This window comes from Triticum urartu, chromosome 7, assembly GCF_003073215.2.
Source record: "Triticum urartu cultivar G1812 chromosome 7, Tu2.1, whole genome shotgun sequence".
Lineage (NCBI taxonomy): Eukaryota > Viridiplantae > Streptophyta > Magnoliopsida > Poales > Poaceae > Triticum > Triticum urartu.
The window spans coordinates 357,217,811-357,235,480 of NC_053028.1; positions in this window are offsets into that span (position 1 = coordinate 357,217,811).

The following is a 17,670-nucleotide window of genomic DNA, read 5'->3' on the forward strand; positions in this document are numbered from 1 at the left end:
TGAATAAGAGTTTTTCAATGAAAGACCTCGGTGAAGCTGCTTACATATTAGGCATTAAGATCTATAGAGATAGATCAAGACGCTTAATTGGACTTTCACAAACAACATACCTTGACAAAATTTTGAAGAAGTTCAAAATGGATCAAGCAAAGAAAGGATTCTTGCCTGTGTTACAAGGTGTGAAATTGAGTAAGACTCAATGCCCGACCACTGCAGAAGATAGAGAGAATATGAAAGTTGTTCCCTATGCATCAGCGATAGGATCTATCATGTATGCAATGCTGTGTACCAAACCTAATGTGTGCCTTGCTATAAGTCTAGCAGGGAGGTACCAAAGTAATCCAGGAGTGGATCACTGGACAGCGGTCAAGAACATCCTGAAATACCTGAAAAGGACTAAGGATATGCTTCTCGTATATGGAGGTGACAAAGAGCTCGTCGTAAATGGTTACGTTGATGCAAGCTTTGACACTGATCCAGACGATTCTAAATCGCAAACCGGATACGTGTTTACATTAAACGGTGGAGCTGTCAGTTGGTGCAGTTCTAAACAAAGCATCATAGCGGGATCTACATGTGAAGCGGAATACATAGCTGCTTCGGAAGCGGCAAATGAAGGAGTCTGGATGAAGGAGTTCATATCCGATCTAGGTGTCATACCTAGTGCATCGGGTCCAATGAAAATCTTTTGTGACAATACTGGTGCAATTGCGTTGGCAAAGGAATCCAGATTTCACAAGAGAACCAAGCACATCAAGAGACGCTTCAATTCCATCCGGGATCTAGTCCAGGTGGGAGACATAGAGATTTGCAAGATACATACGGATCTGAATGTTGCAGACCCGTTGACTAAGCCTCTTCCACGAGCAAAACATGATCAGCACCAAGGCTCCATGGGTGTTAGAATCATTACTGTATAATCTAGATTATTGACTCTAGTGCAAGTGGGAGACTGAAGGAAATATGCCCTAGAGGCAATAATAAAGTTATTATTTATTTCCTTATATCATGATAAATGTTTATTATTCATGCTAGAATTGTATTAACCGGAAACATAATACATGTGTGAATAGATAGACAAACTTAGTGTCACTAGTATGCCTCTACTTGACTAGCTCGTTAATCAAAGATGGTTATGTTTCCTAACCATGAACAAAGTGTTGTTATTTGATTAACAAGGTCACATCATTAGTTGAATGATCTGATTGACATGACCCATTCCATTAGCTTAGCACCCGATCGTTTAGTATGTTGCTATTGCTTTCTTCATGACATATACATGTTCCTATGACTATGAGATTATGCAACTCCCGTTTGCCGGAGGAACACTTTGGGTGCTACCAAACGTCACAATGTAACTGGGTGATTATAAAGGAGCATTACAGGTGTCTCCAAAGGTAGATGTTGGGTTGGCATATTTCAAGATTAGGATTTGTCACTCCGATTGTCAGAGAGGTATCTCTGGGCCCTCTCGGTAATGCACATCACTTAAGCCTTGCAAGCATTGCAACTAAATGAGTTAGTTGCGGGATGATGTATTACAGAACGAGTAAAGAGACTTGCCGGTAACGAGGTTGAACTAGGTATTGGATACCGACGATCGAATCTCGGGCAAGTAACATACCGATGACAAAGGGAACAACGTATGTTGTTATGCGGTCTGACCGATAAAGATCTTCGTAGAATATTTAGGAGCCAATATGGGCATCCAGGTCCCGCTATTGGTTATTGACCGGAGACGTGTCTCGGTCATGTCTACATTGTTCTCGAACCCGTAGGGTCCGCACGCTTAAGGTTACGATGACAGTTATATTATGAGTTTATGCATTTTGATGTACCGAAGGTTGTTCGGAGTCCCGGATGTGATCACGGATATGACGAGGAGTCTCGAAATGGTCGAGACATAAAGATTGATATATTGGAAGCCTATGTTTGGATATCGGAAGTGTTCCGGGTGAAATCGGGATTTTACCGGAGTACCGGGAGGGTTACCGGAACCCCCCGGGAGCTATATGGGCCATAGTGGGCCTTAGTGGAAAAGAGAAGGGGCTGCCCTAGATGGGCTGCGCGCCTCCCCCTTCCCCTAGTCCTATTAGGAATAGGAGAGGTGGCCGGCCCCCTCCTCCTCTTTTCCCCCTCCGCGAATCCTATTCCAACTAGGATTGGGGGGGAATCCTACTCCCAGAGGGAGTAGGACTCTCCTGGCGCACCCCTTGTGGCCGGCCAGCCTCCCCCCCTTTGGTCCTTTATATACTGAGGTAGAGGCACCCTAGAACACACAAGTTGATCCACGTGATCTATTCCTTAGCCGTGTGCGGTGCCCCCAGCCACCATATTCCTCGATAATACTGTAGCGGAGTTTAGGCGAAGCCCTGCTGCTGTAATGCATCAAGATCATCACCACGCCATCGTGCTGACGGAACTCTTCCCCGACACTTTGCTGGATCGGAGTCCGGGGATCATCATCGAGCTGAACGTGTGCTCGAACTCGGAGGTGCCGTAGTTTCGGTACTTGATCGGTTGGATCGTGAAGACGTACGACTACTTCCTCTACGTTGCGTCAACGCTTCCGCAGTCGGTCTGCGTGGGTACGTAGACAACACTCTCCCCTCTCGTTGCTATGCATCACATGATCTTGCGTGTGCGTAGGAAATTTTTTGAAATTACTACGAAACCCAACACACATGTTGTCAAGAATGAGATATTTAAACCCACCATTTTCTTCCTTGGAGTTATCTTGGGTTATATTTCACCTAAAGCCTTCCCTAAGGAATGTTACTAATTGTGGTGCCTATCGATAATCCAAGTTTCCTCCTATTCTCTGGGTAAAAGGAGTTTTCATCTACTTGTTGATCTCGATCCAATTAACTATTTCCGTTAGTGGCCGGTTGTCACCTCATAATTTTGAGATGTTTTCCATAAGCCCACAACAAGCTTATCCCTTTCATTGTTGATTTTCCAACAACTCCGTTCAATCCTTTTTTTAAGGATGCTCTCTCAAATTTATTTGAGGTAGAACATGTTTTCTTCTCCGTTCTTTTTATTCCATTCTTACATTTCTTTCGGAGGCATTGTGATGTTGCTCTGTTCGTTCCATCATCTCATTTTGCCAAGATCATGTTCTTTTACTTGCTCCATTTAACCGGAGTGTGGTGTTCTCTTTTCAAGTTCTTTTCATCTTATCAAGCTTTCCTTCTCTTTTCTACCGGAGTGATTTCAAAGCCTAACTTCTCCCTCGAGCTCTTGGTTCTCATCGTATTCCTTGTTCCTCTTGTCCAACAGACTGTTTGCAATCTTGTTCATCTCAATGGTATTCTTTCTTTCAATTTGTTCAACCTCGGCTTGTGGTTTCACTCGTTACTCAAAGAAGCAACTTTGTTTTACCTCTTCCTCTTCCGCTTCTCCTCGGTGCCATCCCTAGATCTCGGGGCGAGATCTCTGTAAGTGGATGAGTGTTGTGACGACCCGAGACCCACGCTCCAGACGCCTTCCATGTTTTGTGTGACCGCCGTGTGTTTTATTTGCTTCTTGAATTCATCATGTCACCATTCACATTGCATCGGCACTCTGTTGCCGTCATTGTTTTCAAAACTTGCATCCGTTCATAGTTCTCGCTTCTACCCGTTGCCTTCATTGTCCCTTTCGAGACCAACTGTTCTTTTGTTGTCCGACCGTTTGAGCCTCTCTGCACAGTCCACAATACCCCCCTCGCATGCGCGTCCGAAACTTCTCCGTATCCGAACCGGGCTTTCATTACTGATGGGTCCGGATCATCCCCAAACATCTCTAAAACATCATCGGTTCTTTGTTGGACTCCCCTAGTTTATTCTTTCCATCCATCCAATTTAAATCGGATGTCCCAAAATTACCCTCATTTCACTATATATATATATATACCCCATAACCTAATCTAGACAAACCACCTAATTTCTAGGGATCCTACCCTAGCGCCGCCACCTTCTCCATCGGGATCCCCTCGCCCGATCTTCCTCGATCCCCTCACCCAGCCTGCGCCTCCCTCCTTCCTCGTTTTCCCCAGCTGCCCAATCCCCACCGAGATCTGTCTCCACCATCCAACTCCACCAGCAGACGAGTCCCCTACCTCCCGAGCGAGCGCCACCAGTAGAAGCTCTGCACCACCCCCAAGCTGCTCCGCCTCTGGCGTCGTTCCGCTCGTCCCGGTCTCCTCCAACCTCCCCCTTGTCTCGCTGGAGGAAGCACCGAAGCATGCCAGGCTATTCTTCCTCGAGCCGCTCTGGCCAGCCCCTACCTCGTCGACGGATCGAGCGCTCAACCGCGCGCCACTTAGCCCATTCGGCCCCGCACCCCAACACCTCCCGCTCAATCCAGGGTGTCCTCACGCTGACCAGACCTCCTCTTCCTCGCCTCGTCGACGACCGAAGCCCCAAGTCCCATCGCCTCCTCTTCCTCATCTCTCTTTTCCTCCCCGAGGTCTCTCTCATCTCTAACCCCCGCACGTCGCTGCGCTATGCAGGAGCTCCGCATGGCCTTGCAGTTCCCGCCGCCGCCCTGCTTCATTCGTCGCCGTCTCCGTCAGATCCGGCGAGGCCCTGCGTCCCAGCGCCATCGCACTGCTTCCCCTGCATCAAACGAGGAAACGCGCTGCCACGCGTTGACCCCTCCTCTGCCTCGCGTGGAGCCCAGCTCCAGCAGCGCCTGTTGACTGCGCCATGCCTCCTCTCGCCTGGGCCAGCGCGCTGACTCAAGCCGGCCTAGCTCCCTTGCCGCGGCCTGCTTCTTAACCGACCGGGCCGAAGCTCATGGGTGAGCAGCCCCTCCTGCCCCTCTTCTGTACACTGTTGGCCCAGCCAGATTCTGCCCGATGCTTTTTTTCCTCTGGACGGTTTAGCTATTTATCCAGGGATTTACAGTTTTGCAAAAAAACCCTCATGTTCATGCATATAATAATTAATTAACCATGCATCGGATTAAAACAAACTTTATATGTAAAATGCTTAGAATTTTATATAGTTTCATCATATCCCACTTTCATCCATATTTAAAATGTTTAAAATGTTGTTCGCATTTATTTTGCATAAATACTATGCTAAAATGATTTATTTCGTAACTAAATAACTGTAGCTCCAAATTAAATAAACTTTATATGTAAATGGGGTAGAAAAATGCGTAGATTAACATGGTGCACTTACCTTGCATGTTTAGAAACTCTAAAATATGGTTTAGGGCATAACAGTACCAAATTCAAAATATGCATATGGGGATTTTCCAGAATTGTTGTGTCACGCCCAATATGCGACACTATCCTAAAGGGACTCGAAGGTCCCACAAAGGATAGAACAACATATTGACACGCTTTTGCAAGGTGGATATCACAACATCGTACCATTACATAATATTTGGGATACATACAAAAGGCATATAATGCCACAAGAATACATCAATACATCATACATGGAACGACATCCGACTACGAATGAAACACAAACAGAAGCTCAAACGATGTCCACCCTGCTACCCCAGGCTATCGACTAGGAACATATCCCCTGAACAAAGAAGAAGAAGAAGAAGAAGAAGAAGAAGAAGAAGAAGAAGAACTCTCACGTCATGGTCATCGCATTACCTGTACCTGCAACTGTTGGTGTAGTAATCCGTGAGCCACGAGGACTCAGCAATCCCATTACCGTGGGTATCAAGACTAGCAAACTTAAATGGCTAAGGAAGGGGTAAAGTGGTGAGGTTGCAGCAGCGCCTAAGCAACGTATGGTGGCTAACTTACAAATACAAGAGTAAGATGAGAAACTACGCAAACGCTCGCAAACTAGTAATGATCAAAAAGTGATCCTGAACTACTTACATTCAAACATAACCCAACCGTGTTCTCTTCTCGAACTTCCCCGAAAGGATACAGTCACGGTCACGCAACGCGGTTTGTGTATTTTAAAAGAGTTTACTTCAAGTTCGCTACAACCGGATATTAACAAATTCCCATCTGCCACATAACCGCGGGCACGACTCTCGAAAGTTTAAACCCTGTAGGGGTGTCCCAACTTAGCCCATGATAAGCTCACGATCCACGGAGACAATCCTCCATCGCGGAACCCTCCGATCAGAGTCGGAATCCCGCTGCACAAGACATTTCGACAATGGTAAAAGAAGTCCAGCAAGACCTCCTGACGTGCCGACACCCTGATAGTAGCCGCGCGTATCTCGTCTCAGACCACGATGGATGACCTACGCGTACAGGTGCCAAAATACCCCAAGTTGCCAAGGGGCGGCCCCACACAGTGCTCTAGTTTGGGACCAACACCGTCGGCACTGCCACCCCTGTATGTAGAAAGAATCCTCGGGTTCATTACGCCCTATTCCAATTGATTATTAGGTTAAAGTATTATTATGGAAATGTTAAAACTAATGTTGGGCCTTGCTGGAAGAGTTTTATTCAAAGCGAACTTTCAAGAGGGTCCCATAAACCATCACCGTGTTAGGGACGCAAAATCAAGGAACATAACACCGGTATGACGGAAACTAGGGCAGCAAGAGTGGAACAAAGCACTAGGCATAAGGCCGAGCCTTCCACCCTTTACCAAGTATATATGTACATTAATTAAATAAGAGATATTGTGGTATCCCATGATATCCATGTCCCAATATGGAACAACCTGCAACTGCACATGCAACTAGCAACGCTATAAGAGGGGCTGAGCAAAGCGGTAACATCGCCAAACCACGGTTTGCTAGGAAGGGTAAAAAGGTTAGAGGCTATCATGGCTATGTGGGAGGCTTGATAAATAAGTGGTAGGTAGCACGACATAGCGATAGAATCGAGACAACTAGCATAGCAAAGATAGTAATGAGATCCAAGGTGATGGTCATCTTGTCTGAAATCCCGCTAGGAAGAAGAACAAGTCCATGAAGAAGACAAGCCAACGTAGTCGAATGAATCCTCACAATTGCAACGAAACAGGAACTATCGAGAAGAGGCACAACTGGAAAGAAGCAAACAACATGGTAAACAACCACCACATAAACATGGCATGATGCACAACCAAGTATGATGCATGTCCGGTTTAATGAGGCATGGCATGGCAAAGTGCAACAAACAATACTGCAAATTAAATGGAGCTCAATATGCAACCAGTTGCATATTGACGAAACACCACATTCATTTATTTAGTTAACTCTCGTTTATTTATCCAACAATATTAAATGTTGGTTAACATGGCAAGAAGTGAGGCATAAGTGAATTACACACTTAAGCAAGTTTAAATGAGGCCGAAACAACAAACAACCATTCGAAAAAATCCCCATATGCATTAGCAATTTAATGCAAACAACAATTTTTTAACATTTTAAATGTTGTTATCATGATGCGGATGACATATAGAAGTTTTATGCAATTTTGATGAAAATGTTGAGATAATATGATATGAGGCATTTGTCGCCATGGCGGAAGGAAAAGGTGCCACGGCGGCGAAATGGAAATGGTGCCACATCAGTGATAATGGAAATGATGCCACGGCAATATTGCGAGGATCCGGCAACTCGCTGAGATACCAGTGCAAAAGAACAATTGTGTGGATGTGCAAAGCAACGAGGAGTGATCCCGATAACTGGGTATCCCACGTATCGGTAACATGGCAAACGAGGAATGCGCAAACGACAATTCAAATAGGATGAAACAAGCGGTGCCTCTCATACATCACCCAAGCATTCGTCCACGGGTCGTCTCAGGGGTTATACCTTTGTAGCGTGCGTTTTCGGAACGAATCAAGTTCGTTGAGGGAAGTAGTGGTACACGACGACGGTAGAGGTAGAGGTACTCGCGGTATTGCGATGGTAGTGATACAAGGTCGTCGTGGGAAGTACTCATTCTCACGAACTTGTCGGATCCACGGCGATGGTAGTGGAACTTCATGAATCCGTCGTCTTTAGGCGTAGTGGTTCACGAGTCGAAGAGGAGGTAGTCGTTCATGTTTTATAGATGTTCGGGATCATCGGTAGAGGTACTTGCCGCAATCCATGCAAACGGTGCTTGTTTAGGAATCGGTCTTGACGAAGGTAGTCGTTCACGTTCGTTCGGAGAGGTAATTGATGACTCCGAGCCCTTCGCGGTCAATGGTGGTGGTACATGGCGCGACACCTTGTAGACGTTCGGGCGTCGGTATCCAATAGGAGAAAACGCCCCGGTTGCAACCGAAGGCAACAGGCTTGCGCATGTTGTGCTCGCAGCTACAGGAAAAGAAGATGGCCGGGACGTGCAGCAGAGGATGCCGGGAGGTCACCAGCGGTCAGAGGTGGTCGTCGAGCATGCAAGAACGACGAGCAGGGGCACCCTCGGGTCGTGCAGAAGAGGAGGCTAGAGTAAGGCAAGGAGGGCGATGGGGATGGTGCAGAGGTGAGGTGCGGGGCGGAGATGATGGAGCTAGGTGGGTCAGAGGATGGGGCGCGACGAGGCAGCAGCGCCATGGTAGAGAGAAGCAGGAGCTCGGGCGTCTTGACTTGACGGCGACGCGAGGTCCGGAGACAGGCGTCGTGCGATGAGGGGGCTAGAGGAGTCGAGCGCACGGGAGGAAGGAGGTGCATGCGTCGTGGCGGCTCCATGGCCGGCGGGAGCAGCAGCAAGCTTGGCGGGGCCCGGGCGCCGATGAGGAGACGCGGGAGGCGGCAGGGTCCAGCGGGTTGCTCCGGCGACCGACCCGCGGGGTCGGGTCCGGGCGGCGACGAGGGGCGAGATGGTCGGTGTCAGCCTTGGTGCGACGGAGGTGGAGTAGGGCGCTATGAGCAGGATCGAGCAAGAGCTCTCCTGGCGGCGCGTGGAGGGAGACGAGGGAAGGGAGAGATGTGATCGGGGAGGGAGATGGATCGGCCTAGGTTTAAGGTGCGGCTGGCCTAGGTGGGCCGCGGGGATGGGCCGGCTTGGATGGGCTGAGGTCATGCACTCTCTCTCTCTCTCTCTCTCCTAGATCTCTTTTCCCTGTTTTAGCAATTAAACAGAGAGTTTAGAAATATAGAGAGAGATAGGTGAAGAATTTGAGCACGAGGCCAATTTTCCTGGACTCATAAAAATATGAGGAATTATAAAATTGCAAGAGGATTTTAGAGAAAATAAATTCGCACATGTTGAATATCATTCAACATGTTTGAATTTTGAAACCCATTCGAATGGACTCTAATTGGGATGAGATTTGAGGAGATGATCCCACACATTCGATGTGATTTATGGGAAGATTTGGAACATTTATGGAGAAAGTAAAATTGCAACTCAATTTGCAATTTAACTTAAACGGTCGAAAAGGAAGGATAGGAAGTTGAGTCAGATAAAAGAAGAGTTGAAGGGTAGTGCAATTGTGTTATGGGTGATTCCAAGTTAATGGAATATTTTGATATAACTCCCTAATAATATTGGGAGACTTTTATATGTTGTAAAAAGAAATCATCAAGTGCATTTCCCTCAATTTAAATGGATCTGAGATCCATGCAATTTGTTTGGTTGAGTTTTAAAACGGGGGTGCAAGATGACATGATGCAATGCACATGATAAAAGATGAATGCAACGAACAAAACAAATCACACAATGAATCTCAGAATCCATGGAAGGTATCTGGAGCGCCGGTCTTGGGGCGTCACATGTTATTTGTTATTTTCGGCCTCATTTAAATTTCCTAAAATGTGTAGTTTACTTATGCCTCACCTCTTGCCATGTTAACAAACATTTAATATTGATGGGTACATAACCGAGAGTGAACTATATAATTGATGTGGTGTTTCGTCAATATGCAACTCGTTGCATATTGAGCCTCCACTTAATTTGTAGTATTATTTGGTTGCGCATCATGCCATGTTTATGCTTGTTGGTTTATCATGTTGTTTGCTCCTTTCCGGTTCCGCTTCTCCTTGATCGTTCCGGTTACATTGCGATTGTGAGGATCTATTCGACTACGTTGGTTCGCCTTCTTCATGGATTTGGTATTCTTCCTAGCGGGATTATAGGCAAGATGATTGTCACCTTGAATCTCACACTATGTTTGCTATGCTAGTTGTCTCGATGCTATCGCTATGTCGCCCCACCCACCACTTGTTTATCAAGCCTCCCAAATTGCCATGTTAGCCTCTAACCCTTTCCACCATCCTAGAAACCATTGTTTGGCTATCTTACCACTTTGCTCAGCCCCTTTTATAGCATTGCTAGTTGTAGGTGCAGTTGCAGGTTGTTCCATGTTGGGACATGGATATCATGGGATATCGCAATATCTCTTATTTAATTAATGCACATATATACTTGGTAAAGGGTGGAAGGCTCGGCCTTTTGCCGGGTGTTTTGTTCCACTCTTGCCTCCCTACTTTCTGTCATACCGGTGTTATGTTCCTTGATTTTGCGTCCCTAACACGATGAGGGTTTATGGGCCCCTCTTGACAGTTCCGTTTGAATAAAACTCTTCCAGCAAGGCCCAACATTGGTTTTACCATTTGCCTAATAACAACTAAAACTTGCATAGGGACCGGCTAGAACCCGAGGATAATTAATCAACCCCTCCGGGCCAGTGCTCCTCATGAGTGTTGGTCCAAACTAGAGCACTGTGTGGGGCCGCCCCGGGGCAACCTGGGTTATTTTGGCACCTGTACGCGTAGCTCGTCCGTCATGGCCTGAGACGAGATACACGCAGCTACTATCAGGGTGTCGGCACGTCGGGAGGTCTTGCTAGATTTGTTTTACCATTGTCAAAATGTCTTGTGCACCAGGATTCCGAGTCTGATCGGAGGGTCCCAAGATGGAGGATAGTCTCCGCGGATCATGAACTTGTCATGGGCTAAGTTGGGACACCCCTATAGGGTTTAAACTTTCGAGAGCCGTGCCCGCGGTTATGTGGCAGATGGGAATTTGTTAATATCCGGTTGTAGTGGACTTGAAGTAAACTCATTTAAAATACACCAACCACGTGCGTAACCATGACTGTCTCTTTTCAGGTGCGCTCGAGAAGAGAACACTGTTGGGTTATGTTTGAATGTAAGTAGTTCAGAATCACTTCTTGATCATTGCTAGTTTGTGACCATTGCGTAGTTTCTCATCTTAATCTTGTACTCATAAGTTAGCCACCATACAATGCTTAGTTTCTTGTTGCAACCTCACCACTTATCCATTCCATACCCATTAAGCTTTGCTAGTCTTGATACCCATGGTAATGGGATTGTTGAGTCCTCGTGGCTCACGGATTACTACAGCAACAATTGCAGGTATAGGTAATGCGATGATCTGACATGAGAGCGATGCTTGGTTGCTTTTGGAGTTCTTCTTCTTCAATCAAGGGATAGGTTTTTGGGTCGGGGAGCCTTGGCTAGTAGGGTGGATGTCATTCTTCTTTTTTGTTTGTGTCCATCCGTAGCTGGATCCCGCTCTTCTGTATGATGATTGCTATGTATTGATGAACTATTGTATTCATGTTGTAGCTTGTGGCAAGTGTAAGCCTTTATCTTGTATTCTCATCTATTCAGTACATGGTATGTTGTAATGATATCCATCTTGCTATGTGCTTGAAATGCGATTGTGCCCCAATCATGAGTTCAACATGTGATTGGGATAGAATCGCATCTTGGGCGCTATAGTGGTTGACCTCCCTTTTTCGTACAATGGGATCCTTGGACGCCCATCCATAGCTAAATTCATGGCGGCATCCCACTATGCCTACAACACCTTGAAGACGCCTTGGCCAATAGGAGTCATTTCCATCTCATCAGATGAGAAGGAAGCAGTCATTTGCATGGACAAGATGTACCGGGACACAATTGCGGTAGAGGCAGCGAGAGCTGCAATTTCCGCTAAGGAGGACAGAGGAAAGAAGAAGGGTAGCAAGGACGCTGGCAAGGAATCCGAGAAGCGTACCTCTTCGGAGTGTGCTGCGCCCATTGATGACTTGTTGGAGAGTTCCAACAGCAAAAGATCCAAGGTCACTACACCCCAAGTGACGAAGGTCCCGGCAGGGCTGGCTGGCATTGATGGTACTTTCACTATCAACGCCACCCTCCATGACAAATAGGAAAGCGCGCTCGTTGCCTTCTTTTGGGCGAATATTAATGTGTTTTCCTGGCAACCATCTGATATCCCTGGTGTTCCTAGGGAGGTAACGAGCACCACCTTGTTGTCTTCCCAAATGCCTGACCCGTCAAACGAAAAGTCCGGAAGCAGGCCTTGGAGAGGCAGAAGTTCATTGCAGAGGAGATCAAGAAGCTTGAAGCGGCTGGTTTGGTCAGAGGAGTGCTACATCCCACCTGGTTAGAAAATCCAGTGGTTATTCGAAAGGCTAACGGGAAATGGAGGTTGTGCATAGGTTTCACAGATCTCGACAAGTCATGCCCGAAAGACCCATTTCCCTTGCGGTGCATAGATCAGATTGTGGATTCGACTTTAGGCTGCGATTTGCTTTCCTTTCTGGACACATATTCCGGGTATCACCAGATCTTCATGTCCAAGGAAGACGAAGAAAATACCTCATTCATCACCCCATGTGGTACGTACTGTTTTATCCGCATGCCATTCGGATTAAAGAGTGTCGGGTCTACTTTTGTAAGGGCTGTCCAGATTGGTTTTGAGCAACAGTTGCACAGACACGTTGAAGCTTATATGGATGATATTATGGTCAAAACCAAGGATAGAGCAACCCTTATCCAGGATTTAGAGGAGACATTTGCCAACCTGCGCAAGATCAACTTGAAGCTCAACCCGAAGAAGTGTGTGTTCGGCGTTCCCTCTGGCAAGCTGCTTGGGTTCTTTGTGTCCCATCAGGGGATCGAAGCCAACCTCGGAAAGATTAAAGCCATCGAGCAGATCCAAGTGCCAAGGACAGTCAAAGATGTGAGGCATCTGACAAGGTTCGTTGCTGCGCTAAGCAGATTCATTTCCAAGTCTACCGAGCGCGCCCTTCCGTTCTTCAAAATCCTGAACAAGGCAGGACCCATGAAGTGGACCCCAGAAGCACATGCATCTATGCAAGAATTAAAGACATACTTGTCAATTGTGCCCACCTTGGTTGCTCCCAAACCAAATGAACCATTGTTGTTATACCTGGCGGCAACCAACCAAGTGGTTAGTGCAGCTTTGGTGGCGCAACAAGAAGTGGATGAAGCGGAGAGTGAGCTAGGACTGACAGAGCCAGAGAAGGACCAGGACAGAATTGAGCACGGCAGCGAGGGCAGCGCCAAGGATATGGCAAGGAAGAAAGTGGTGCAGCGCCCAGTGTACTTCGTCAGTTCCTTGTTACAAGGAGCTAGATCGAGGTACTTTGGGGTGCACAAGTTGATCTTTGGTCTCATCATGGCCTCAAGAAAACTACACCACTACTTCCAAGCCCATGAGATCGCGATTATCACCTGCTTCCCATTGCAAAGGATACTCCGAAACCCTGAGGCTACCGGAAGAATAGTGGAGTCGGCTTTGGAGTTATCCAGCTTTGGTCTGAAGTTTGAGAGCACGTCAACAATCCAGAGCAGGGCATTGGAAAAGTTTATTGTAGAATGGACGCCAACCCTGACGAGGAAGTTCCAGAAAAAGGTACCCCCGACAAGGAGGCACCCAAAGAATGGATTATGTATTTCGATGGTGCCTTTTCCTTGCAAGGTGCAGGGGCTGGTGTGCTTCTCGTTGCCCTCTCCGGGGAGCATTTGAAGTACGTCGTCTAGATGCACAATGCCCGGGAGGAGGCAACCAACAATACAGTAGAGTATGAAGGGCTCCTTGTCGGGCTCAGGATTGCCGCTGAATTGGGAATTAAGAAGCTTATCATTCGAGGAGACTCAGAGCTTGTGGTGAGGCAAGTCAACAAGGATTATCAAAGCCAAATTGATGGAGGCATATGTAGAGGAAGTGAGGAGATTGGAGGAGCGCTTTGTCGGATTGCAAACAAAGCACATATCCCGTGCGGAACATAGCTGATCATCTATCAAAGTGTGCTACGCAGAAGCTTCCTGTGGAACCAGGGACTTTTGTTCTCCATCTGACTCAGCCCTTTGTATCCCCAGCAACAATGGCCCGGAAAAGGAGAAAGATGGACTCTGGTAAGCCTCTCCCAGTAGAGTCTTCTACTCCTGGCAGAGACCCTGTCGTAAACAACTCCTCACCACCTGCCGGATCGCACCCTCCAGCCGGGCCTATGGCCCCCGCGAACGAGGAATGTGCCCCATAGTTGAGGAGATGCCGCTAGTCCTCGTTGCCGAGCACCAGGCTCCAACTTGGGCAAGGCACATAGTCCACTTTCTCCAAAGAGGAGAACTTCCCGACAACCAAGATGAAGCTGGAAGAGTAGCCCGGAGGGCCAGTATGTATTAGTTTGTCGATGACACTCTGTACTGAAGGAGGCCCAACGGTGTGAAATTGAAGTGCATCCGCGGGGAAGAAGGAAAGGAACTGCTGGCTGAGATACACAAAGGCATGTGTGACTCCCACATTGGATCAAGGGCATTGGTTGGGAAAGCATTCCGGTAAGGATTCTATTGGCCCACAACTCTCCAAGATGTGGTCGAGCTAGTCACCAGATGTGAAGCCTGTCAGTTCCATTCCAAGAATATACACCTTCCTGCCCAAGCTCTTCAAACAATCCCTTTATCATGGCCATTTTCAGTTTGGGGACTCGATATCCTCGACCCCTTCCCCCAAGCAATCGGGGGCTTTGAATTCTTGTTCGTTGCTATCGAGAAGTTTACAAAGTTGCTGGAAGTGACTGTCATGAGAAAGGTGACTGCTCAGTCAGCTATCAAGTTCTTGAAAGAATTGGTGTGTCGTTTTCGAGTTCCTACAAGGATCATTACCGACAACGGCACTCAGTTCACGAGCCACGCCTTAATGCAATATGTTCGTACCCTCGGAAGCAAGATCTCATTTTCCTCTGTCGCACATACCAGAAGCAATGGGCAAGCTGAGAGGGAGAACGCTGAAGTGCTACGGGGACTCAAGACAAGAACCTTTGATACGCTGCGGAAGCACGGCAGATGGTGGATCGATGAGCTGTCGGTAGTTCTGTGGTCCCTTAGAACGACACCAAATCGAGCTACCAGGCAGACTCCCTTCTCCCTAGTCTATGGGGCAGAAGCAGTTGTCCCCAAGGAACTCGTTTATGCGTCACCTTGAGTGCTTGTGTATGATGAAGCAGTGCAAGATAAGCACCGACGTGACAACGCTGTGCTACTCGAGGAGAACCGTTTCCGGGCTGCTATGTGTGCTGCACGCTATCAGCAAGCCCTACGTCACTATTATAGGCGCAGGGTTCATGCCCGGTGTTTTGAGGAAGGCCACCTTGTCCTTAGGTGCGTTCAGTCCGCCAAGGGAACAAACAAGTTATTGCTGAAGTGGGAAGGCCGTTACCGGGTAGTACGAGTCACCAGACCTTGCGCAGTCCGTCTGGAGACCGGAGATGGCATTAAATTGCAAAACTCATTTAATATTGAGCATCTCCGCAAGTTCTACCCGTAAGGCGCGGCTGTCGGGCCCTGCCCGGTAGCCACCCTTTTGTACAGGCCTTTCCTCAGTTGCATGTAACCCCTTGTACAAAGCCAGGCGATGACCCTGAGCACCAGAGAAATAAACGTAGCGCTGGGGGCCCCCAACCAAGTTGCATGCATGCATGAGCATTCCAAGATCATTGAATAAGCATTTGCATATGCATATAGATAGGATCGCATCCTGCATCATTCCCATCTGCATGAAGTTACAGGTTCCTGCCGTGGACCCGACCTCTACAAGGATTTGGGAAGATGGACTGGCACTGCGATCCTCGGCAAGACAAACAGGTAAGTTCTACCTCTTGTCCATAAAGTGTTCTGTAAGCTGAAACTTGTGCATAAGAAAGCCTCGTCACCCCTTTGAAACTTAGGTTCTCCTATCCATGACTTGAACGTTGCTTCAGTCAGGATGGTCGCAGTGGCCTCTGTCAAAAAGGAGTTGGGGGGGGCTGGTCCCTTTAATTTTTTGCCCGGTAGGCTCAGTTCTCCGGCAAACAGAATTAGAAGGGTATCGGCAGGATAGCCTGCCAAGGAAGACTTGTTTATTGCAACTAAAGACGTATCCCACCTCTGCATTGAACATATACATGCGCGAGTCTCGGCAAGGTTCATCTTTTTCATTAATATGTTGATATTAGAAGTACAAATCGTACAAAACACAAACATGGACTCGAGAGATTACATTATTTGAATTAAAATTTGGCAAGTGCCTACAAGTTTAAGATTGAAAAAAGATAACTGCCCTGTGATGCCCTTTCTTGTCCCTCTCCTCCCACGCACGGCAGTTTGAAGGCGAAGAGGGCAAAAGGAGCGTCTGGGCAGGAGGCCAGCCTACCCCCGACGAGCTCCAAGAGAGGTAGCCTGGGGGGGCAAGAGGATGCAGGGGGAACGCACCGATGGAGAGCATGACGGAGGCGACCCGTCGACCACCACCACTAGGGCTAGCAGGATGTGGCAGGGCTAACAGAGCTGCAGCCCGAGAGGAAGCCTACCGGGGTCCAGCTGGAAGGCTGTTGGAGGAAGCCTGGAAGCACCATACCCACCTCTGCATCCAACTCCCCGGTAAATGCATTGCCGGGAAGGAGATGCAGGTGTAGATGATGGTGCTGCCACCTGATGAAGATGGTGCGGGCGACGCTCAGCCAGAGTCAGAGTCGTCGCCCTCCCGGTCACTGCCATCGTCATCGCCGTCACTGTCCTCCTCGTCGGTTTCGCTTGAGGAGGAGCTCTCATCGTCAATCGAGCTCTCCGCGTAGCACCTTAAGCATGATCCTGAGCGCTCAAAGATCTTGACGGAGAGCTCCATTAATTTGAACTGCAGAACGTGCCCCTCCGAGAAGCCGTGGGCACGAGCAAAGGTCTTCCAACCACGGCGAAGGTACATAACATGAGGGGCTAGGAAGTCAATGTACACCCGTATGCCACCATTCCCACAGCCCCTCATGTGCAACCTCAGAGCGTGTGGCCACTCAAGCTCCATTTCCCGTGCGAATGGGGTAGGAAGAAGGAGGTGACTGCACAGAGGTTTGTACAGCCTGATGATGAATTCTCGAGGTTGATCCCCAACATTGCCTTCCATTGGAGGAGGAGCCACCAGCAGAGGCGCGGCCAAGGTGCCACCACGTCCTCCTCCTCGGGTACCGCGGCGACCTTGGCTTCGTCCCCGCCCTCCTCCTCTCATGGCGGGCTCCGTAACCACGGGGTCCGAAGGAGGGGGAACGCGCTGCTGAGAAGAAGCCCTCGTAGCCGCCGCTGAAACACTACCACGCCCTCGTCCTCTTACCATGGCGAGTGAAGAAAGATTGCAGGGGGGAGGAGGGATGCGGGTATATGAAGGTGCACCACCCCTACCCCCCTCTTATAGAAAGGATGAGGCAGGGGGCTAGCCTCTCGTACTAAAGGCGGCCGCCCCGCTCCTCCAATGCGGCCTCCCTGCTCCCCAAGTGACTAAGGGAGCCAGGCCCGACCCTCTACTCCAACCAGGGGTGCATTCTTTCCTAGCATGGCACTCATCCCCGCACTCCCCACGTCCACCTACCCCTCCTAATGCATGGAGTACACGTGGCAGGTGTGCGCAAAGCAAGGGGCAAGTGGGATGGCAGTTTCTACCCCATGGTTGTGGGGCGTGGGCATCCAATGGGACACGATCTGAGTTTTTTTCAGAACGTCGCACACGACGCATGGAGAAACCGGAAACTGGCC